At 42.7% G+C, this 23,792-nt stretch overlaps 1 protein-coding gene across 25 annotated transcripts in view; it reads left to right on the plus strand.

The window, feature by feature from the left end:
* The window catches only part of NRXN1 (neurexin 1), a 1,265,182-nt gene that overhangs the window by 1,043,819 nt on the left and 197,571 nt on the right, over positions 1 to 23,792 (plus strand). Inside the window, exon 1 of one of the 25 annotated variants that reach the window (XM_073339228.2) lies at positions 7,544 to 7,561. The exons of the other annotated variants lie outside the window; for them this stretch is intronic. The gene's annotated coding sequence lies outside the window, so the exon portion shown is untranslated. Of the gene's footprint in view, positions 1 to 7,543; positions 7,562 to 23,792 lie in introns of those variants that run through there. 25 annotated transcript variants of the gene reach the window in all.

Below are 23,792 nucleotides of genomic sequence, written 5' to 3' on the forward strand. Positions count from 1 at the left end.
TAAGTCTGCAATTTAGTGTTAGCTTCCTTTTTTTTTAGAAGCTAAATGAGGATCTCATTAACTTTAAAGCTCAGCTGGGCCAGGAAATATTATTAAAGTCAGAATCTTAGTTAATATCTTTGCATATGAAAAAATACTGATTCCGCCTTTGCCTGCTTGCCTTTCAGCAGTGCCAATTTAATCAAGGCATCTCCCATTTCTGAGGGGAGGCAACCCAGTTGTCAAGCAAAGCCCTGCTTCCTATGAGATTGTTCCACTTGGAATCGTTAGCTATTGGTATGTGGGCAACTGTTTGCTATCATATGTTTATAGGTCAAATAGAATCAAAGCTATGTCAGACAGAATTTCAGCTCCTGAAATATTCCTATGGTGCCAAAATCTGCATTCAGTGTAGCAGGAGGTAAAAAGCACATTTCTAATGTTCAGGTGCAGGACCTAGTCTGCATATTTAAATTTCAGAGCTGTCACAGATTTAGGCCCTCTCCCTAATTTTAATGACTTTGGGACAAATAAGGGCTTGAAAAGTTAACTAGCCAGATGATTTTAATTGCTGCAAAGTCCATCTTTTTCTCCTCTTTGTCAAGGCTGGTGGAGAGGGTGTGAGTTGAGGTGAGTATTATTTATGAGCAGAATTTTATATATTAGACAGAGCACTGGATAGATATCTGTATTTTAAAAATTAGAAGAAATACATAATACTTATTGGGAGATCAATGTGCTTGGTGAATGGGAGAGGGGAAGCACCAGTAAGTTCAATGGCCCAGCGACACTACCCAGCTGCTGGCAACAGCTGCTTTGATTGTTGTGCCTGGACCATTCTTGGGGGTGGGAGGTGTCCCATTTTTTGCATCAGTCTCTGGTTGGTGGGTGCCTCATAAATATGTCCCCATTTGGCTGCTGGTGGTGGGAGGGGGGGGGCAATATTTCCTTCACCTCCCAATTCCAGAATCTTACAGCTTCTGTGAACATCTGTGTGTTCTACCTCTTTTTCAGCTTCCCAGGCTCCTGGCAGGTATAAAGAGATGGGCATTTCTAGTTAATTTCACTCTGCAGCTTCTTGACAAAGTTATGAAGGGCAGCAAAGGCACTGGATCTGCTTGTCTGCAGACTCAGGAAGATATTTCATTCATATGAGAGGGCTAGACACATTTTTTGAAATTTTTTTTAGATGAAAACTTAATGACTGTAGGTAGCAACCAACGGTATGGTTTCTGTCACTTGCCAGAGCAAGTTTCCCACTCAGTGTCAAATTAATTCCTTTTCCTCAAGTGTCATATGACACACTCCCATTTTCTCTTATATCTTCTCATTATACCAGTACTGGCAACCTCACCCATTTAAAAATCCCCCAGAAAACCATGAGATGTGTTAAAAATGCTATGGCTGTTGCCAGTCACTGCAGTGAAATGGAGCATTTTTTAATTTGGGAAAAAATACATTATATTTCAGTAAATAATTGTCATTCTCTAGAATCAGCTACTGGTAAGAAACATTCTTGACAGTCAGCTCCAGATAATTAATACAGTCAAGTATTATTCATTGCTGCAGTCCTCATTAATATAACTCCACAGGGAGAGATTTCTACTTGGAAAAATTAGCCTTTGCTCCAGTTTTGTTTGATGATTTTAGGAGAGCTCTGAAAAGGCATCCTGAAGCCACTGGCAAGATTGTACAATTCTCCATTATCACCTTAGATAACAGAAGAGAAGGTACTTTTGATTCATTGTTACATATACATATGTGCGGTAAAGAAGCTTCCCTAACAAGTCAGAATAGATTAATGTAAACAAATGGATTTAAAAAAATCAGAAAGGAATCTTTAATTGGAAATGCATATTCATTTTTATATCCATAGACTTGATAGAGTTGTTTATGAATATAGTGGCGGCACTGCTTCTTCCCCATAGATTTTGGGTATGGGAGGTTCCCTTGAGTGTATCTCTCTAATCAGATAAACAAAGCAAGTGTTTTCTCCTTTCACTAGTGTGTAATGCTCTACCATACAGAGAAAACAGGCCTTTGCTTTATTAATACTGACCTCTACAATATCTTATCTAAACTCTGGAGTATGTCTTGCTCATATAATATCATAATCCTTATACCAAGAGTCTTGGATCTTAACAAATACTTAATGTCAACAATGTGCTTTACTATCATGCATGTATAAAGCAGATTAGCATGGATTATCCTATGCCTCTCTTGCATTTCCACATACCTGTCAGTGTTTATGTCTGCATATTTATTGTGGACCTGATTTTCCTAATGGTTACAGCTCTGTAAATCAATCATAATTTCTATTGACTTCCTCTTGAAGGATGTAAATGAGATCAGAATCAAACCAATTCTCTTGTAACTCTGCATCAGCATACTCATAATCAGCCTTCTGATTCAGCCTACCCAGTTTTCCTCTGTTTCACTGGCTACTCATCTCTTCATAATTACCTCCTGTATTCCTCTGACTCTGTGTCATACTTACATTTTCCTTGGAAACACCAGGAATCGTTCATGGGCAATGGCCTATACTCCATTACCATATACTTGCCAGTGACCCAAAATCTGCTAGAAACAGCAGCAAGAAGCTGTAGTTCATTTTGCTGTCACCTAATTACATGCATCTGCTGATGACAACAGCAAAGTGTGATGTCTCCGAGATGATGGCAATGGATAGGACGCTCAGAAATGCTGCTTCCATTTTCCCTCCTAATGAGATACACTTCCCCTCTTTTTTCCTTTGCATCGGTGAGATGCACAGACACCACTGAAGAAGATGATGGAAGTGGTTGGCAGATTTGATAGTGACATTGATTTCCTTATTCTCCTTAGAAAAGAATGTTTTAATCATATGTTTACCATGTGAAATTTTTTCCCATTAATTCAAAACAAGCCTTTAAGGGGGGAAGAGAGGGGTTCTAATGAAAAAGATTGATTAGACTATTTAGACTCGATAGAAAACAAATTGTTTTGGAATTCTCCCTCTACTGAACACTAATGATTACTGTATGTGCACTGGGGCAATCAGGGCCACAATGGGTACTAGGGGACGGAGGTGGCTTGGATGTAAGCTGATAAACAAAATTGCAGTCACTGTGTAATTGCAAGTAGAGCTGGTTGGAAATTTTCTGACAGATCATTTTTTGGTAGGAGAATACAGATTTGTCATGCGAGACAGTGCAGAAAGGTGCTGCCTCCATTGAAACTTTGAAAGAAAAAATAGAAAAAAGCCATTTGGATAAGGTCAAAAAGTTCCACTTCAAACTTTTCAGAATAAAACATTTCAATTGTCCACCTGAAAACCACTTTTCAATTGTATATATTAAAATTTAAAAGGGCAAAATTGGAAGGAAACATTTCAGTGTTTATGAGAATGAAATGTTTAAGTTTGGTTTGCAGGAAATTTCAGGGATTTTATTTTGGTTTTTGTTCTGTTCTGGAATGGAAGGATGCTCTTTTGGCTAAGACTCTGGGATGGGAGTCAAGGGAGCTGGAGTAAAATCCTGACCACTTTGCAGTTAATGGGAGTTTTGTCATTGACTTCAGTGGATTTTGTCACTGGTTTCTGTTCCTTATTCTGCCTCAGATTTTCTGTCTGACTGTGGGCATTTGGGCTTCATTGGTAAAATCAGGAGAGTTCAACTGACTAAAGTTCATAAAGCACTTTGAGCTCTTTAGTGGGAAAGGTTCTATAAGTGAAAAGTATTCTGAATAAGCTAGTAAGCAGTTGACCCATTTGGATAATTATTGGTGGAGATAAGTTTCTGTGGTGTATAAATTATTATGTTAATCAGAACCTAAAATTTGTAGTGTTATTTTTACTTCCTTTTATTTTATAATTAATGAATTAACTGTAGATGTTTAAAGACAAAGCCCATGGAAATGCTTACATTGTGATTACCATGAGTATTTGGCAAAAGTAAATGAGACGTGTGCCTAAGTCACTTGGGCACTTTTGAAAGTGTCCCCACCTTCCCTACATTTGAGTCTGTATCTCTCCGACTCTCCATAGGGAATGCAGCAGAGCCACACTAATAATGGGGTGCGGGAACTATCGAAATTACTGAATTTTGTAAATTAGCAAGTATGGGCCTCATTGGCCTGATCTAACTCCCACTAAAGTCAATGGAAAGACTCCCATTAAGTAAGAAGTTGGATCAGAGTATTAAATAAACAGAGTAGAAAAGCAAAGGAGACATTACAGAATTAATTTAGTTAATTTCATATGGATAATTATATTGTATTTTAAATAAATGTTAGTTTATGATATTTCACAAGGTCTCTCTTACCACACACACACAGTAGTCCAAATCTGATAACCTTCAGAGTATATGGCAAATACATCACAAATAAACTACTGCTGAAGTTAGGGTATCTTTAAGTTATGTCAAAGATTCCTAGAACGCCTTTTGATTTTACACATTTTTCCAAATCTAAATACATAAATAAGTGTGCCAGTAAATGTAGTAGAGTTTATAAAATTAATGATGTCTTAGTATTATGGCACCTCACAATTAAATCATTGCGGAGAGGAGGGGAACGGCAGAGGAAGTGCTCCAGTTAGCAAAGTGAGGATGAGCAAGCATTTGCCATATAGAGTGGCTTGATGATTTCCCACTTCCATCCCACAATCCCCTCACAAAGCAAGCTTTTAAAACTGGAAAAAGTCAGGGGACCACACCTTGCTCTTTGTTAATCACAGATGCACACACATCCTAATGAAAATAATGCAAATGTTTATTTTTGTAACAGCCCAAGTGAATATTAAGAATAAATTGGGTTATGGAAGATGATTAAGTGTTCTTATTGCATACTAGAACATTTAAAAATCTTGGGGTTTTTCTGTTAGATACATAGTCCGCTAACAAGACAAAGTGTTTTTAAATTTGGATCACTGAAGGTTTCACAGTGCTTCCCTCTTGTAACCTTTCATCCCTCCTGGTAGGACCAATTTTGCCATTTTTTAAATATTATGGACAGCAAAAACTTGCATTCCAACTTTCGTTGTCTTTGTGCTTGCTCCCTAATGCCTTACACATGCTTGGAAGATTAGAAAGGAAGCCCTTATCTAAAAGAAGAAGCTTTCAATTTCATTTATTCCTTCGCTCAGCAGGGGGATTTATGCCTGCATTTAATTTTGGTCAGTATGTATGGCTGCAGAATAAAAAGAGTTCTGCGGTATGAATTTTATCTTCAGACACTTACAGATACATACTATTGACTTGTGTGACAGGTCATGACTCACCACTGCTGGCCCCTCCTGCTGGTTGCTCCAGGAATTAGCTCTTGTCACCTGCAGAGCACCCTCTGTATATGGTGTCTCGCCCATTGTCTGTTCTGCTGGTTTGGGAACCACCTTGATCCCAGCTCAGCAGTGCCCACTTCAGGACACTGCCCTCCAGCAGTGCCCACTACTCCAGTCTCACCCCCTTCCAGGGGTAGGGGGGAATAGCAACAGTCTTTCAGCTTGCACCTGCCTCAGTGGCTAACCACAACCCCAAAGTCTAGCCCTCACCTCCGGGCAAGTTGCAGCCTGTCTTGGCCACACTCCTCTGTGGCCAGGTGCAGTGCAAGGGTGTGGAGAAGGGGAGGACACAGACCCACCCACTACTCTGAGTCCCAACCCAGGGACCCTCTAGCAGCAGCCTCTCTCTGCTCTCTTTTTCTCCCCTCTTGTCCGCCTCTCTTCCCTGGGCCACTTCCCCTTTAACCCCATGCACCTTCTCAACCCTTTTTAGTAGGGGCCACAGCCTGGCAGGTAACTGAGCCGGAGCTCTCCTCTGCTCCCCCAAGCCTGCCCAGCACTGCTCTGTCCAAGGTACTACCTCCTTACCTCTGGAGGCAGTCCTCCTCCCTTGCTAGTCAAGGAGAGACTGACCTCTCCTTTCCTAGGCAGCCTTTATATAGGGCCCGGCCCAGCCCTGATTGGTTGCCTCTTCCTTTGCCCTGATTGGCTCTCCACAGGCCTTTGCTGATTGGCTGTTAGTCTGCGCAGCCACTCTGGCCTGTTCCAGCCCTTTTTCTCATGGAGTGGGGCAGCTGCCCCACTACAACTTATAAATGAGAGAGGGGTGGGGGGGAAGTTAGCAGTGGAGGCATTTACTGCCCCACATTTACTAGTTGCAATAAGACAGTTGACACTGTGTTGAGATCTAATCAGGAAATGTGACTGCAGCTCAGTTTCTTCTAAGGCTATATCTACACTCGCGACTGAACAACAAAACTTTTCTCTTTCAGTGGTGTTAACCCCCCCCCCCCAAAAAGATAAAAGTTTTGCCGATGACAAGCACCGGTATGAACAGCACTTTCTCAGCAGGAGCGCTCTCCTGCCAACAAAGCTAAGCCCACTCATTGGGGAAGGAAGTTTTTTGTCGGCAGAAGAGCCAACAAACAGCAGCTACAATGCACGCCTTTTAGCGGCACGGCTGTAGCGACACATGGGAGATCCACAGTGGCAGGAAAATGGGAGATCCACAGTGGCAGGAAAATGAGACAATTCTAAAATGTTCTTCTCAAGAATCATGACAGGTTTCAGAGTGTTAGTCCTCATTTTTTTTCAAGAATCGTGAAGAGCTTCAAGAGTCAGGAAGGCCTTAGAGCTTGCATGTTCCAGCAGCTGTGGGGTGATTCTTCAGGATGAGAAACAGTTAGGCAGCCTTTGCGTTACAGTGACTTAGTGTGTGTGTATGTTTGGACTCAACATGGGTCAGGTTGTGCTTGTTCTACCTGCATGTATATTTCCTCTGAAGTACCTGGGACCATACATCTCAGTAAGATGAGGAGAACAGGGCAATTACAGTACAGAAAGAACATTTCTTTACATTGTGCTGCAGCCGTTGCAGAACTTTGAAGCCTAGTTTTTTATTCTGCTCCCCAATTGTGAACCCATCCCCGATGGTTCATTCTGTCACAGAAGGAGGAGGAGAAACCCCATGTCTGGGTTTCCTTTGAGGAATATTGTTTGATAACCATTTTAGAAGGGCTACATGCTGCCCCAAGCCCCATTTACATTGCTGGACCTTTGCTGACCCCTCTCCTGCCCACAGCATGCTCATATCAGAGAATGAGAGCACACCTACTGGCACTGGAGTGAGGTAGACACAGTGCTTCCAACACAGTTAACAGGTCTGTGCAGAATGGATGGGAGATCCCCTGAAACCATTCATTTTTTATTGTTTGGGAGAGGGGAACAGAAAATGGGCTATGGTTGGGAGGGAGAGAACACAGAACCCCTTTTCAGAACCCTCCCTCCTATAAGAACTAAATATGATCAGCATTTCACAGCTGATCATAATTCTACTCTGGGAAGGTCAGGGAAAGCTATGACCTTGAAGCAGCTTGCTCTGCGGCTGCACCATGCTCTCATGACTGCACGTGCATTTGTGGCATATTCCCAAGTCAGGCACTGTTTAATTTGCTTCAGTTGTATACCAGTATCAGAGTTGTTAGCAGGTGGGATCTGAACCATTACAACAATTCCTTGCAATGATTTGGGGAGGGGACAGAAGGGGAGGAAAGAACAGCTTTGACCCTACATAGCCTTCCAGTGAAGCAGAATTCAGAGAATAAGGTACTGTAGCTTCAGAGTGTTTCTGAGTATGTCTTTATATAGGTGGGAACAAAACCCTCTGTATTAGTCTGTCAGTATAGTACATGCTGCTTAATGAGATTTACAGCAGACTCAGAACTGCTGGCTCCATTTTTTCCAGGTGGGGTGTCTGGTGTGGTGGATTTTTTCCTAGGTGTCTCTTAAAGATGCTATAACCTATCGAACTGAGTTCATCACAACAAGAGCAGCCAATCCTACTAACAAAGCCAGAACTGAGATCTCATGCTACCCCTCCTTTCCACTGTTCACTTTTGAAACTGAAAGTTGCATGAGACAAGTGAAAATGCACGTCCCCTGTTGCAATTCTAGATGACCAGGGTAGAGCCCTGCATGGGAGTATTTTTTAAATCCCACTCCCATCCCGCCCTGCAATACCCACTCCCACCCACTCCTGCATTGTTTCTTGCATTGTTATCCCAATTCCACCTGCAAAAACCTTAAGAACCTGCAAATCCCTCGACAGAGACAGATTCCCCCACGCTGCTAAAAAAAAAAAAAAAAGAAAGTCAGTTAATATAGTATATATGTAAATGGAATTCAGGCACAATTTTTACCACTAAAAGAATAAAACAAATATTGCTCAAACCATGTTAAAAATACATTAACCCCTGTTGTAATAAACATCAAATCTCTTTCTATTCCTCACTTAAATTTAAGTATTAAAACCTTTATTTTAAAAAACTTGCTTTATATTGCTGAGATTCTATTTATAACAAACTGTCAAGAGAGTTAGTGTTTTCCTGCAAATTAACATAGTCTGTTTTTTTGCCCACCCAATCCCACCCACAACAAAGTACAGTCTACCTGCTCCCACTATTATAGCAGTGGGTCCTGTGAGACCTGCAGGATCCCAACCTCTCTGCTGGGCTCTAGACCAGGAATCACATCTCCAAACCAATGAGCATGGAGAGGTGGGGGAATCAAAAACTACCCTCCCAATCAATTTTGTATGAACTCAAGAAAGGAGAAACTAAATTATTTTTTTTTAAAGACAGGTCACATTTTCTGTTACTGCTCCACTTGCCCAGCAATAAAATAAAGATCAGATATATTTCTCCTTTCTGTAATTTGTTTCCAACAAAAATCTAAAACCTCAATTTTGATTATTGCTACTGGGAACCACATATGTTACGTTTTATCTGATGTAAAATTGGTTGAAGCAGTTTGAAATTGACCACATTAAACTTCTGAGTGTCTTAACCAGAGAGATTTGGACTTCAGCTTTTCCCAGAATGGCTATGCTAGCAAATGCAGCTTGCACATTTTTGTCACGTACCAATAGAAACTTACAGCTGAAGAAAGGTTAAAAAAAATCAATAGTTTTTCATGACTGCCTGAAGCTTTATGATTTGGCTCACTGAGTTGGTTAGAACTGCTCATTGAAGCTATTTCAGTGGTAGCAAGAAGGCATAAAATAGACTCTTGCAGCAAACATTATCCACATTGAATTGTTCCTTTCAAGTCTATATAATATGAAATGATTTTGGAAGGGTATAATCATTTAATACTTGCCCTTCCATTCTGTCTTTATGTTCATATTTGTTACTTTGCAATTATTTACTTTATAAAGCAAAGCAAATAATTGGCAACAACCAGCCTTCTAAAATGACTGCCTATGAGGACAGAAAAACAATTGTTACTCATGGTGCTATTTCTACTACCCAGTTTTGTCATAATTTCATGAAAGATTTCTTTATGTGGAGTATTAATTTAGTAATTCTATAGATGCTGATATTTAGTAAAGCATTTTGGCACTGTACTGCATGAAATATGTTATCTAATATGAATATGTAATATGTAATTTAATGTGATGTATTATTTATTGATTATTAATTATTATTATTATATATAGTGCTTAAGTATATCTATATCTGTTTTTCTGGAACAGAAAAAGAGCTTAGATTTAGCTGTCAATAATTCAGTATGTACACTAATGTATGTACACTAATTTCCTTCTCAGGCCAACTAAGCACTGTGATAGGATACATTAAAACAGCAGGCAACTTTCCACTTATTGCAGTATCCCTCCTGGCATTTGTGCATGTCAGTTCTGACAAAGTACACAAGATTCTAAAGTTTTCAAAGATTCCAAGAGCACTTGCCATGGTCAAAGTCTATTGAACTGACTCTGGGCTTTTCTGCTCTGCTCCCTGTGGGGTCTTTATCAGGTACCAGGGAGATGGAGTGAGCTCTCACACTGTTTTGGCAGGCAGTGTCACAAGAAGAGAGCATTGCCATGGCAGGTAGAACTAACGAAAGTTAATTGCTAATTACAGCTCAAATGGAGGAGGAGACTGCTTTCTCTCCGGCAGAAAATGTTTCAAATGCATCCCCTCTCCTTGATTAAGGAGGAGACATTTTTAAATTGTTCAGTCTGGCTGGCTAAAAAACACTTGGAAAGGAGAAGCCTGTGAGTGTGTAGTAATGACCCCTTACATTTATAACAGCTTCCACATTCAGCCTTCGTTTAAGCCTGCATAACTTCATTCAAGTCAAATGAGCTGCAGGCTCCTGCTCCTGGGCTGAATTTGACTCTGAATGTGCAAATGTTGCTGCATTTCTCCCTTGCACTGGAAGGAACATGTCCCAGTCAATAGTAACTTTCTTCCAGGTTTCCGCCATAGGACCTTGTACACCCTCTTCAACAATATCTGTGGTGTATTCAAATCCACCACCAGCTTATGGAATACTGGAAGCAGTGGTAGATCACCTCTCAGGACATACAGTTCTGATCTCACAGATTGCCTGGATCTGGGCTGCTCTGGGGGTCATTATGGCCCCTGTACCATTTAGAGCATCTCTGGGGCTACTTGTACTTACAATAACCTTACCTGCGCTGCTTATGGGCTGCTCTGCAGCATGGAATTGCTGGAGTGAGAAGCACTCCAGTCACACTCCCTTTCTCGTCCCCATCTCCCCATTGTGACAAGTGTTGTGAGGAATGGCAATACAGAGTGGGTCAGGTCCAGGTAGCTTCTGTGCTAGCAATAATCCCACAGGAGCCACTCCATTTCTTATTTCAGAGTAGCAGCCATGTTAGTCTGTATCCACAAAAAGAAAAGGAGTACTTGTGGCACCTTAGAGACTAACCAATTTATTTGAGCATAAGCTTTCGTGAGCTACAGCTCACTTCATCGGATGCATTCAGTGGAAGAACATCTCCTATGGCTCCTATAGGCTGCAGGAATAGTGTCAAGGGAATGCAGCACGGGCTGGTTTCTGTCCCACATTGTAGATTTTGAATATTCATGGTCAGAAATAACATTTCTTTGATTGAAATTCTGCTCTAAGTATTGAAGATTGAAAGGCATTCCTGCTTCTGCCTGCCTCCAACCTTCTCCCTCCACTACCATCCAGCCAGCCAAGATTTCCTTATCCAGGGGGAATGCGAGAGTCATTTTACAGCAGCACAAAGCTGTTCAGCCCAGGGGCTGAAGGTCTGGCTAGGAATATTTGCTGTGATTTTTGTGTCCAGTGTTAGATTTTTGTGTCCAGCATTCATACAGAGGAGGGAGATGGAATTGCAAAGTTCCGGTCCCAACTCCATAACTGACTCTGTGAGGCCTTAGGCATGGCCTATACCCTCTCTGTGCCCATTTCCCTGGCTGCAAATGGGGCTGTGGACAATTAATTACCTGTCTCCAAGGGTTCTTCTGAGAATTAATCAGTTCTAGTTAGTACAAAACTGTGATGGTACTAAGTGCTAAATATTATTGCTGGTTTTATTTAATGATTATAAATTTGTTTGCAAAAATCTGAAGTGGAGCTTAGAGTGAAAAGTGCCTCTGCATGAGTGTCTTTGTGGGGTTCCAAATCTACATCTCAGTGACTTGTAGAACATGGATCCACAATTTAAGGCGAGTTTGGACTGAGCTGTGAATCAATTGCTCTATGGAGAAATATGTTCAATCACAGATATTAAACCAGGAGTAAATTAAATTGGTTAGCATTGAAGTTGACCCTAATTAAGGCCTTTTTTTCTAGAAAAATAATTAGAGACCCACATTATGGTTAACACTCTCTGTTAATTGCAGGCAAAGCATTATCTGATTTTATTGTTACAGTAAGATTTGTAATAGATAATGTTGTGGAGGGGGTCAGTACTGACACCAACACATTCAAATTTGTAAATTACAACATTATTAGTTGCTCAAAAATCAAACATCTTCAGAACTCAAGAACTTGTATCTCTGCTAGCTTCACACCATTATAGTTTGTTATTCACATACCACCCCAAGTATGCTGGGTGTTTTACAAACAAATTAGGAAACAAGGTTCTTGGCCTGCAGAGCTTACTGTTAGTATTATTTAATATTTACATTCTGCCATCACCCAGATGCACTCAGTGTCAACACGCTGTTTTGCTAGGTGATGTACAAACATCGTGGTAGGTGTGGTCCCTACCCTAGAGAATGTACAGACTAAAGTGACAAATAAATTAAGGATGGGGACAAGTCTTATGAATCTACTTTGTTTGTTTGTTTGCTTTCTCCCTCCCTCCCTCATATTCTCAAAACAAGTGAGTTTTAGGGAGTAATTTGAAGGAAGAGACTGGGGAACTGGTTTTGGGAGGGGAAAAAGATATACAGTTATATGAGAGACAAAAGGAAAGTCCTTTGCTTGTAAATGTTTAGTGGAGAAGAAACTGTTAGATTTCGATACATTGTGTATTCTGAAGTCTCTGCAGTCCCTGCACGACAGAATGGGTGCATTATCTGCAGGATACTCTGCCTGAACACTCTCCCACAATGTTAAGGGTAGTACAAGGAAATGGGAAGGTGCTTACTGAGGAGAGCCATCAATCCCAACTGTTCTTTGCTGTGGTGAAAAGTCTGAGAGACCTGTTAGCAATTGCACAAATGAAAACAGAAGTGATGGACAGCCAAAACAGCACATCTTTCACTTTGACTAAGAAAGCGTTTGTTGCACGTAACATTCTCCAGTTGTACTAATGCCTAATGAGACTGTTAGAAGGACAAAAAGTGGTTTGAAAAAAACACATAACTAGAGCGTGGAGGTTGCACTACCTAAAGTTATCATATTTACTGGAGAAGGAGAAAAGGAACACACACACCTGGCTTACCTGGTGTTGCACCACAACCAGTGATGAGCTGCCAAAAGCTGAAATACCGATTCCTTCAGTCGCTCCGGGTCTTTGGCGGCACTTCGGCGGCAGGCCCTTCAGTCGCCCCGGGTGAGTAAAAATTAAAAAGGGACTCTCAGGGGAGCCTACCCAGTCGAGAGCTCAGGTGGGCCAGACAGGACGGTTCTGCGGGCCGGAGTTTGCCCATCCCTTTAAAAACCGGTTCTAAACCGGCTTCAAAATTTAACAACCAGTTCACGCGAACTGGTGCAAACCAGCTTCAGCTCACCACTGGCCACAACTGTTTTGTGACTAATGTGCTTGGATAAAATTACTGAAGAGAAGTTAATTCACCCATGTCAAAATCAGACCTCTGTAATGCTGGCAAAGTCAGTGAGACCTCAGGTGATCTGCTACACAGCAAAAAGTCATTTAAATTTCAGCTGCCAGAGGGCTTCTTAAATTGCACACCCAATTTTTGCAGGATATTTAATAAATCTGAAGAGTTGGGTTTTTTGTAATTTGCTCATTTAGCCCATTTCTACTTGCAGTTCTGCTTTTTTGCCTTCTCCCTTATAAACGTGCCCATTGCCTGCCCAGCTTTCTACACATCTCCATCCCATGCCCCTGAACCATTAACTAAGTTACATCCATTCTGGATGTCCAAATCTGCGGATGCTTAACTGAATAACTTCACTCATGAGAGTAATTTCATCAAGGTGAAAGGAGCTGTTGACATGAGTAAAGTTATTCATATCCGAAAGTGTTTACGGGCATGGATGCAGATCAGTAGAGCTGCCAAAAGGCTAGTTGGTATTTTTGGGGTGAGTGGCAGGCAGAGAGGTAAGTAGGGGAAGTTTATTTAGTTGTTTTGCTATTTACACTGGATGTTTGTTTGTTTGTTTGTTTTTGACATGATATCCAGCCTTTTCTTTTAAACACCATCAATAAACAACACTGGGATACAAGTGAAAAGCAGTTAGATCCCTGGATGCAGTTAAAACCTCCAAAAAGAGCTCTAAATCTCATCCAGTGTAGCCAGAATTTTAACGCAAATCATTAGTACAGGGTGTTTGCACCACCAACTAGTCAACTGTTTGCTGTTTAGTCCTTCTTCCACATTCTAATATATGGAGATAGGATCAGGAGATGGAGCTCTTAAGGGAGTGGTAACCCTAATCATAGAGGACCTGAATCTGATGTTTCTTACACCATTTTTATAGTTCTGTAACTGCACTGACTTTAGTGGGGTTACTTCTGATTTCTGAAAGTGTGAGTTAAGAATCAGGCATGTAATACTGACAAGTATATCAAACGAGATGGGGAGAAATTAAAAAAAACTGCAAAAATTCTAGATGTCTGGTCTGGACTGTAAACAAGGTTAGAATTATGCCATGTTCATGTTTTTTTTCTAGTTAGCTAATAATTACCCCCATTTGAAAATTGAGTAATTCCTAACAATTAAAAATCCATTGAATTATATTAGGAGCAAATTTCAAATAAGAGGATCACTTTATTTAATCTCCTTATGCTCTCTGAAGGTACAGTATATCTTTGCATTCCTGGCTGTTCATCTGTACATTGCTCTGTGTGTTATGACACAGACATTTATCTCCTATTATGGATTTTTAAGTGCCACTATGTTGATGATTATTATAATACATTCTGGGACTTATCCGGCAAGATGCGGAGTCCTACTGAAAAGAGTAGGAGTTGGGAGTGTTCAGTACTTCAAAGGGAGGCACTCAGTGCTGTACAGGACTGAACTCTCTGTTTCAGTGGTATTCTGTGTAAAACTCTCCTATTGCAGATTAGAGATGTTTATTCAGTTTGCTCCAGGTTAGCCTTTTCTACAGACATCTGATAGGTCTTTTATAAATGCAATTAAGTTTATTTGTAAACTTGGTACATATTAAAGAACATACTGTCAAATATGTGTTCATGCTATTCACCATGTTTTGTAAGGCTCTCTTTCCATCATCCAAGCAGCTGCAAGGGTTTATGATTTTCTACACCATCTTTTTCATGTCCTCATGGCAAAACTTGTCTTCTTTTTCCTTGGCTTTTTTTTTTTTTAAGATCACAAGCCAATGTCATTCTAACCTTGGGGCCTGCCAGCAGCAATAGCAGAAGAAGAAGTAAAGGCAGTTGTTGTCATCTGGCATCTGGTTTTGCTTTTTCCTCCTAGCTACCAGTTGGATTTAACAGGCCAGTCAGCTAGCGCTGTTTGAGTTACATGTATTCCAGCATAGTAGTTCATGAGTTACATGTATTCCAGCATAGTAATTTTTACATTCTGTCCTGAATTAAGTGAGCAAAAGTAGCAAGATCTCCTATTGTAAAACCAATAATAGAATACTCCACTCTGTGTATTTCAGCAAACCACACACAGTTAAAATGTCAAATAGTTTTTGATCCTCCAAGGTCATCAGGATGGAAAAGGTAAGGTAGTGTAGACCACTAATGTATCCAAGAACAACTCTACTCCTCATAATAAGGGAAAGAAAACTGGCTGTAGACGAAGAGGTAGTGATGGGGAAGTCAGGGTGAAACTCACATCTCTACAGAGGAGCAGCATGAGAGCTGAGCACCAGTTAGAGATTTACAAGCGGGACTTCAGATGCACCATGCACTTCCCCTGTGCACAGAGGTGACCTAGACGCCCTCCAAGTACAGAGCTAGTGGCTTTGGAAGATTGCTCCATATACGTTACCGAAGTGCAGACTGACTTAGGGCATGCAGTAGCTCTACCACAGTCTATCCGAGAAATAATGTACCTTTGTTCTGTTGTTAACTCTTCTGCGCTTCCACTGTATTTTCTCACATAGAATTATAATAAATCATGTTTTGCACATACAGGCCCAGCTTTTTAAAGGTATTAGGTGTTGCTGCGTTAAGCATCACAACGCCTAACTGAGTTAGGAGCCCAAATCTCATTTTCAAAGGGGATTTAGGCACTCAGGAGTCTAAATCCCATTGGCTGATGATGGAATTTAGTCTCCTAAGTGCCTACATCCATTCTGAAAATGAGACTTAGCTTCCTAAATCAGTTGTGTTTTGGTGTTGCGTGCAGCAACACCTGAATATTTTAAACATCTGGGACATAGTGCTTTTCAACCAAGGATGTCAGAGCACTCGACAAGTATTCATTCATTAAGCTTTTGCAACATCCTGGGGAGATGCAAAGACCATACTCTCTTCATTTTAAAGATAGGTGACCTGAGGCCAAAATTTTTAGATGTGTTCACTCATTGTGTTCACCCACCCTGAGATACCTTAGGTCTGCTCTCTGGGTCCATTGGAGGAGTGAATGCTCAGCATCATAGGGTGTGGCTGATTAGGCACCCCAAAACTAAGGCCTGGTCTACACTATGAGTTTATGTTGGATTTACCAGCGATAAATTGAATTAACCCTGCACCCGTCCACACAATGAAGCCATTTTTTTTCGACATAAAGGGCTCTTAAAACTGATTTTTGTACTCCTCCCCAATGAGGGGATTAGCACTGAAATCGACATCGCTGTTTTTGAATTAGGTTTAGTGTGGATGCAATTTGAAGGTACTGGCCTCCAGGAGCTATCCCACAGTGCTCCATTGTGACTGCTCTGGACAGCACTCTCAACTCTGATGCACTGGCCAGGTGTACAGGAAAAGCCCCGGGAGCTTTTGAATCTCATTTCCTGTTTGGCCAGGTGAGCTCATCAGCACAGGTGACCATGCAGAGCTCATCAGCACAGATGACCATGCAGTCCGAGAATCGAAAAAGAGCTCCAGCATGGACCGAACGGGAGGTACTGGATCTGGTCGCTGTAAGGGAAGAGGAATCCGTGCTATCAGAACTACATTCCAGAAGATGAAATGCCAAAACATTTCACAAAATCTCCGAAGCCATGAGGGACAGAGGCTACAGCAGGGACGCAACACAGTGCCACGTGAAACTTAAGGAGCTCAGACAAGCGTACCATAAAACCAAAGAATCAAACAGACGCTCCGGGACAGAGCCCCAGACATGCCACTTTTACGCTGAGCTGCATGCAATTCTGGGGGGGGGGCTGCCACCACTACCCCACCCCTGTCCGTGGACTCCGATGATGGGGTACTCTCCACCTTGCAGATGGGGAAGATGATGAGGAGGAGGACGAGCTTGAGGAGAACACACAGCACACCATTCTCCCCGACAGCCAGGATATTTTTATCATCCTGACTGAAATACCCTCCCAACCCAACGAAGCTGGAGAAGGGACCTCTGGTGAGCGTACCTTTTAAAATACAATACATGTTGTAAAAGCAAGCTTTTTTTAATGATTACGTAGCCCTGAGGACTTGGGATGCGTTCGTGGCCAGTACAGCTACTGGAAAAGCCTGTTAACGTCTCTGGGGATGGAGCGGAAATCCTCCAGGGATATCTCCATGAAGCTCTCCTGGAGGTACTCTAAAAGCCTTTGCAGAAAGTTTCTGGGGAGAGCACCCTTATTCCATCCTCCATGGTAGGACAGTTTACCATGCCATGCTAGTAGCAAGTAATCTGGTATCATTGCATGACAAAGCCTGGCAGCATATGGTCCCGGTCTTTGCAGGCATTCAAGCAACATCCGTTCTTTATCTCTTTGGGTTATCCTCAGGAGAGTGATATCGTTCATGGTAACCTGGTAGAAATAGGGAAATTTAATTAAGGGGACATTCAGAGGTGGCCGTTCCTACTGGGCTGTTTGCCTTTGGCTGAAAAGAAATCCTCCCTGGAGTTAGCCAGGGAGTTAGCCATTGACGCTGAGCTGTTCACGTTTGGCTAGCAGGTGGGGGGAGGGGTAAAGTGATCATCCCAGAGAATTGGAAGGGGGAGGGGGGTTAGTTTGGTTTCTGCTGCTGCACGTTAACAGGAAAATCGCAGCACTAAATGGCCAACTTAATGTGCTTTGCTTGGTATGGGAGAAGAGGGCACTGGTGTTATGAAGGTTGCAGAAACCGAAAGACTATGGCTTACCATGGGCGCCTGCAAGCTGAATTCTGTTGCCCGGCATTGCGTGTGTGATCTCTAACACCAAAGCCGCCGGCACTCAATATAAGATGCAAAATGCCTTGTACCAAAATCACATGTGCTATGTAATGTGAATAGTGTTGTTCCCCGTGAAAGAGTATAGCCATTGTTCTGTAAAATGTATCTTTTAAAATACTTCACTCCCATTTTCACTCATATCTTTTAAAATCTTCACTCATATCTTTTTTTTTAAAAAAATCTTTTTTTTTAAATCTTCACTTTAAAATCTTTTTAAAATTTTTTTTAAAATCTTCATTTTAAAAAAATCTTTTAAAATCTTCACTCATATCTTCACTCATATCTTTTAAAATACTTCACTCCCATTTTTCCTCCAGCAGCTGCAAATGTTTCAAGCCTCCATCACAGCAACCCCCACAGTAGATTTGCCCACTCCAAATTGATTCCTGACTGACCGGTAGCTGTCTGGCTTTGCAAGCTTCCACAAGGCTATTGCCACTCGCTTGTGAACTGTGAGGGCTGTTCTTATCTTGGTATTCTTGCGCTTCAGGGCAGGAGAAAGCAAGTCACAAAGTTCCATAAAAGTGCACTTACGCATGCAAAAGTTTCAGAGCCACTGGGAATCATCCCAAACCTGCAACACTATGCGGTCCCACCACTCTGTGCTTGTTTCCCAGGCCCAGAATTGGCATTCCATGGCATGAGCCTGCCCCAGTAACACCATGATCTCCAAACTGCTGGGGACCGTGGTTTTAGAGAAATCTGTGTTCATGTCCTCATCACCGTGCTTCTGTCGCCTCCTCGCCTGGTTTTTCAGGTGTTGGTTCTGCATAAACTGCACGATAATGTGCGAGGTGTTTACAATGGTCATAACTGCTGCGGTGAGCTGAATGGGCTCCATGCTTGCTGTGCTATGGTTTCTACTCAGGTAACCCAGGGAAAAGGGCATGAAACGATTGTCTGCCGTTGCTGTGACAGAGGGAGGGGCAACTGACAACATGGCTTACAGGGTTGGCTTACAGGGAATTAAAATCAACAAAGGGGGTGGCTTTGCATCAAGGAGAAACAGAATGGCCCCCTCAAGGATAGAACTCAAAACCCTGGGTTTAGCAGGCCATTGATTTCATGGAGGGAAGGAGGAAGGGAGGAGAAAATGAATACAAAACAAATCTGGTCTATTTCTTGTTTTGATCCTGTTTTTATAAAGATATCTTCATCTATCTTTATACATCTTGCTGGCAGTAGATGGTGCAGTACGACTGCTGGCCATCATCTTCTCCTGGCTGCTCATTAGAAGACAGTGCAGTAGGACTGCTGGCAGGACTGAATCGCCATGAGATGAAACTTAAAAGGGAAATGACCTGGCTGAGTCACTCCCATGTTTGCCCAGGCACCCCTGACAGTCCTCACCGAGGTTGGCTAAAAGAGCACCCTGGAGTACAGCGACGATGGCTGCCAGTCATACTGCACTGTCTGCTGCCAAAAGGCAATGAGCTGCTGCTGTGTAGCAATGCAGTACTGTGTCTGCCAGCACCCAGGAGACATACAGTGACGGTGAGCTGAGCGTGCTCCATGCTTGCCGTGGTATGGCGTCCACTTGCATGGAGAAGTTTGCAGGAGCAAGACCTCAATAAACATCATCCTTATATCATGAATAGCCCCACTGGGCATCTTAGGCAAGGTAATTATCTTGATTAACAGTTAAAAGCCTATTTTCCTTGCAATTATAACCTCACACGGAACATAAGTATTTATTGTGTGTTCTACCCACCCGTAAGAAGTTGTCTCAGGCCTGGCACTGGAAAGGTTAAAGGATTTACACACAACATACTATTTTGATGAAGAGTACAATGTTAAGGGCTAACTAGTTAAATTGTTCTTTACTGCATATTTTGTCAAGAAAATGTAATGTTGCGTACTGCAATAATGATGCTGAGTGGATAATAAGATACAATGTGCTGCTGTTGAGGGCTCTGCTCCATGTGTATTCTATAAGTGTTGAACTTTGGGGGGAGAATGTTAGGGTAATTGTGTCATCCCAGTAATTCATCAAAATAACTTGAAATAATGTAGCCATGATACACAGGACTAAAAATAATGATACTTTAAAACTAAACAGGAGTACAGTAAATTCACTGAGAATTGAAAATAAAGTGCCAGAGCTGCAGATTTATAAATATGCTCTTAAAATACTTTTACATTTTCTGCTTTTGAGTTTTATATGTAAATTGAATTGTTATGACAATGTTTAAAGCCATTTGTAAGGACAATTAATTCAAAGTGGAATGTTACAAGAATGATTGCTTCATAGTAAAGAACAGTTGCATTCAGTTCAGAAGTGCTGAAATGGTAAACAGTTTAATGGTTCCTTCTTCTCCTTTTTGGCCATATATGTGGCATTTTGCTACAAACAAAAGGCTTCTCACATCATAGAATCATCGAATATCAGGGTTGGAAGGGACCTCAGGAGGTCATCTAGTCCAACCCCCTGCTCAAATCATCCCAGCCATCCCTTTGTCAAGCCTCACCTTAAAAACCTCAAAGGAAGGAGATTCCACCACCTCCCTGGGTAACCCATTCCAGTGCTTCACCACCCTCCTAGTGAAAAGTTTTTCATAATATCCAACCGAAACCTCCCCCACTGCACCTCGAGACCATTACTCCTCATTCTGTCATCTGCTACCACTGAGAACAGTCTAGATCCATCCTCTTTGAAACCCCCTTTCAGGCTGTTGAAAGCAGCAATCAAATCCCCCCTCATTCTTCTCTTCCACAGACTAAACAATCCCAGTTCCCTCAGCCTCTCCTCATAAGTCATGTGTTCCAGTCCCCTAATCATTTTTGTTGCCCTCTGCTGGATGTTTTCTAATTTTTCCACATCCTTCTTGTAGTGTGGGCCCAAAACTGGACACAGTGCTCCAGATGAGGCCTCACCAATGTCGAATAGAGGGGAACGATCACATCCCTTGATCTGCTGGCAATGCCCCTACGTATACATCCCAAAATGCCATTGGCCTTCTTGGCAACAAGGGCACACTGTTGACTCATATCCAGCTTCTCGTCCACTGTCACCCCTAGGTCCTTTTCTGCAGAACTGCTGCCTAGCCATTTGGTCCCTAGTCTGTAGCGGTGCAGGACTCTGCACTTGTCCTAGTTGAACCTCATCAGATTTTTTTGGTCCAATCCTCTGTTTTGTCTAGATCACTCTGGACCCTATCCCTACCTAGTGTATCTACCTCTCCTCCCAGTTTAGTGTTATCTGCAAACTTGCTGAGGGTGCAATCCATGCCATCCTCCAGATCATTAATGAAGATATTGAACAAAACCAACCCCAGGATTGACCCTTGGGGCACTCTGCTTGATACCGGCTGCCAACTAGACATGGAGCCGTTGATCACTACCCATTGAGCCCAACAATCTAGCCAGCTTTCTATCAACCTTATAGTCCATTCATCCAGCCATACTTCTTTAACTTGCTGGCAAGAATACTATGGGAGACCATGTCAAAAGCTTTGCTAAAGTCAAGGAATAACATGTCCCCTGCTTTCCCCTCATCCACAGAGCCAGTTATCTCATCATAGAAGGCAATCTGATGTTCACGTAACACCTCCTGTGTTTCAAAAATGATACCTGGCTAACATGAGCTTATTAGATGTCACTTGTAAATTAGTATGATGTTGGAGCCAATATTTCACTTACCTCTTTCAAAGGCCATTGCTTAATGCTTAAATGTCTGAATTTTTAATAGAGCAACATTTAATATTGTACTAGCTCTAGAACAGTGGTGGGCAACCTGCGGCCCGCATGCGGCCAGTCAGGGTAATCCGCTGGCGGGCCTCGAGACAGTTTGTTTTATTGACTGCAGGCACGGCTGCCCGCAGTTCCCAGTGTGGAGCTGCGGGCAGCCATGCCTGAGGATGGTTAATGTAAACAAACTGTCTCGTGGCCTGCCAGCAGATTACCCTGACGGGTCTACTCTTGGCTGCTTGCGTGCGGCCCACAGGCCTCAGGTTGCCCACCACTACTGTAGAAGAATCTGTATGTATTTGCATGCATAATATTGTTATAGTTACAGTATTGCTGGCTGCTGCTATTTCTTATGTCAACCAGGGGCATTTGGTAGACAGTAAATTTTTATTACTGCTGTACTGATTTAGTAAAAAGTAGATAATTTAATGGCATATAATCTGTGAGGTCATTTAAAGGTTTTTGAGTCTCACCACGACCCCCTCCTCACAACAAAAGTTACTACTTGACTCCAGGAGGGGGACCAAAGCCTGAGCCCACACGAGCCCTGTCACCCTGGGCCAGGGAGCCAAAATGCAAGGGTTTCAGGCCTGGTTGAGGAGACCATAATCTGAGCCTTGCCGCCCAGTGCTGAAGCTGAAGCCCGAGTTCCACTGTCCAGAGCTGAAGCCCTAGGGCTGCGGCCCCAGGCACTGGGGCTTGGGCCCCCAGCGATGGGGCTCGGGCTTGGGCTTTGGCCCCGGGCAGTGGCATTCGGGCTTCGGCTCCAGGCAGTGGGGCTCAGGCTTTGGCTCCAGGCTCCAGCAGGTCAAATGCCAGCTCTGGCGACCCCATTAAAATTAAGTTGCAACCCATGCTGGGGTCCCAATCCACAGTTTGAGAACTGCTGGTTTTGTTTAATGAGCTCATGTAATTTCCGAATAAAACTTGAGAACAAATAATATGGTTAAAAATTCTTTTTTAAAGTTCCATGCAACAATTGATTCATGATGCCGAAGTTAGAAAAAAAGATATTCATGTGTTTGTTACATATTCATGTTTACAGGTCCTTTCTTTAAGCATTCATAATATCTTGGGCCTTTGATCTTGTCCAATATTGTAGCTGAGACGGAACTGCCCTGGTTTGCGCTTGGATAAGTGAACTCAAAACCTCAGGTGCTGTAGGAATGGTTCTGTAGGTATGATGGGTTCCCTCCAGGGTGCCTCCTAGAACTGGGGTACCACTGTGCCCCCCTGACTCACTAGCCTGGGCTTCCTCTTACACTGTACTGCTGTGACAAGATGCCAAGCCCCCCAGGCTTCAGCCTGCACTTTCATCAGCACCAATACAGGTAGGGACACACCCAGCTGCAGTTACATGCAGGCGCTTTGACCAGCCCCTGAATAAGAAGGCAACAGCTAGGGCGCCTTCCAGCTCCTCAGGCACACATGCCCTCTGGAGTATAAACCCAAAATTATACCATCTTGCACTGCACAGGGAACTGTACATCATAAGCTCATAAAATTCTCCCCATCCCTGAATGTGGAGAGGAGTATGCAACAGCCTTCTGCCCCTGAGTTATGATTCCCACACACTGGTTTAGTTAAAGAAAAAATAAAGTTTATTAACTACAAAAATAGATTTTATGTGATTATAAGTGATAGCAAACAGATCAAAGCCAATTATCTAGCAAATAAACAAAAACACAAACTAAATGCAACATACTAAACAGATTGGTTATGAATAGCAGATTCTCACCCTAAGTGGTGATACAAGCAGGCTGCAGATTCTTAAAGAGCAAGCTGCACTTACAGCTTGGAATGCCCAGGTGTTCCATTCACAGGCTAAAAAGCCCTTTAGCCTGGGTCCAGCACTTCACCCCAGTTCAGTCTTTGTTCCTCAGGTGTTTCCAGGATCCTGTTTGTGTGGGGAGCGAAGAATACCAGATGATGTCACTCCCAGCCTTATATACCTTTTGCATATGGTGGGAACCCTTTGTTTCAAAGCTTAGTTCCCAGACCCCCTCCTGAAACCCATCCCCTGCCCCAGCCTAGAGCCTGAATCCCCTCCCACACCTAAACTCCCTCTCAGAACCCAACCCCACACCCCCTCCCACAGTCCAATCCCCTGCCCCAGCCTGGTGAAAGTGAGGGTGGGGATGAGCGAGTGACAGAGGGAGGGGGGATGGAGTGAGCAGGGGGTCAGGCCTCGGAGAAGGGGTGGGGCAGGGGTGTGGCCTCAAGAGCAGGGCACGAGGTGGGGTGGGGCAAGGGTCTTTGGGTTTGTGCAATTATATAGTTGGCAACCCTACCGGACGGTCATGTGGAAGCCCTGGCCATGCTGGAAGAGTGTGCCCAGCAGTGCAGCCGGCAGCTCGCTGGGCACCAGC

The sequence above is a fragment of the Lepidochelys kempii genome, chromosome 3 (genome assembly GCF_965140285.1).
Source record: "Lepidochelys kempii isolate rLepKem1 chromosome 3, rLepKem1.hap1, whole genome shotgun sequence".
Classification (NCBI taxonomy): Eukaryota; Metazoa; Chordata; order Testudines; family Cheloniidae; genus Lepidochelys; species Lepidochelys kempii.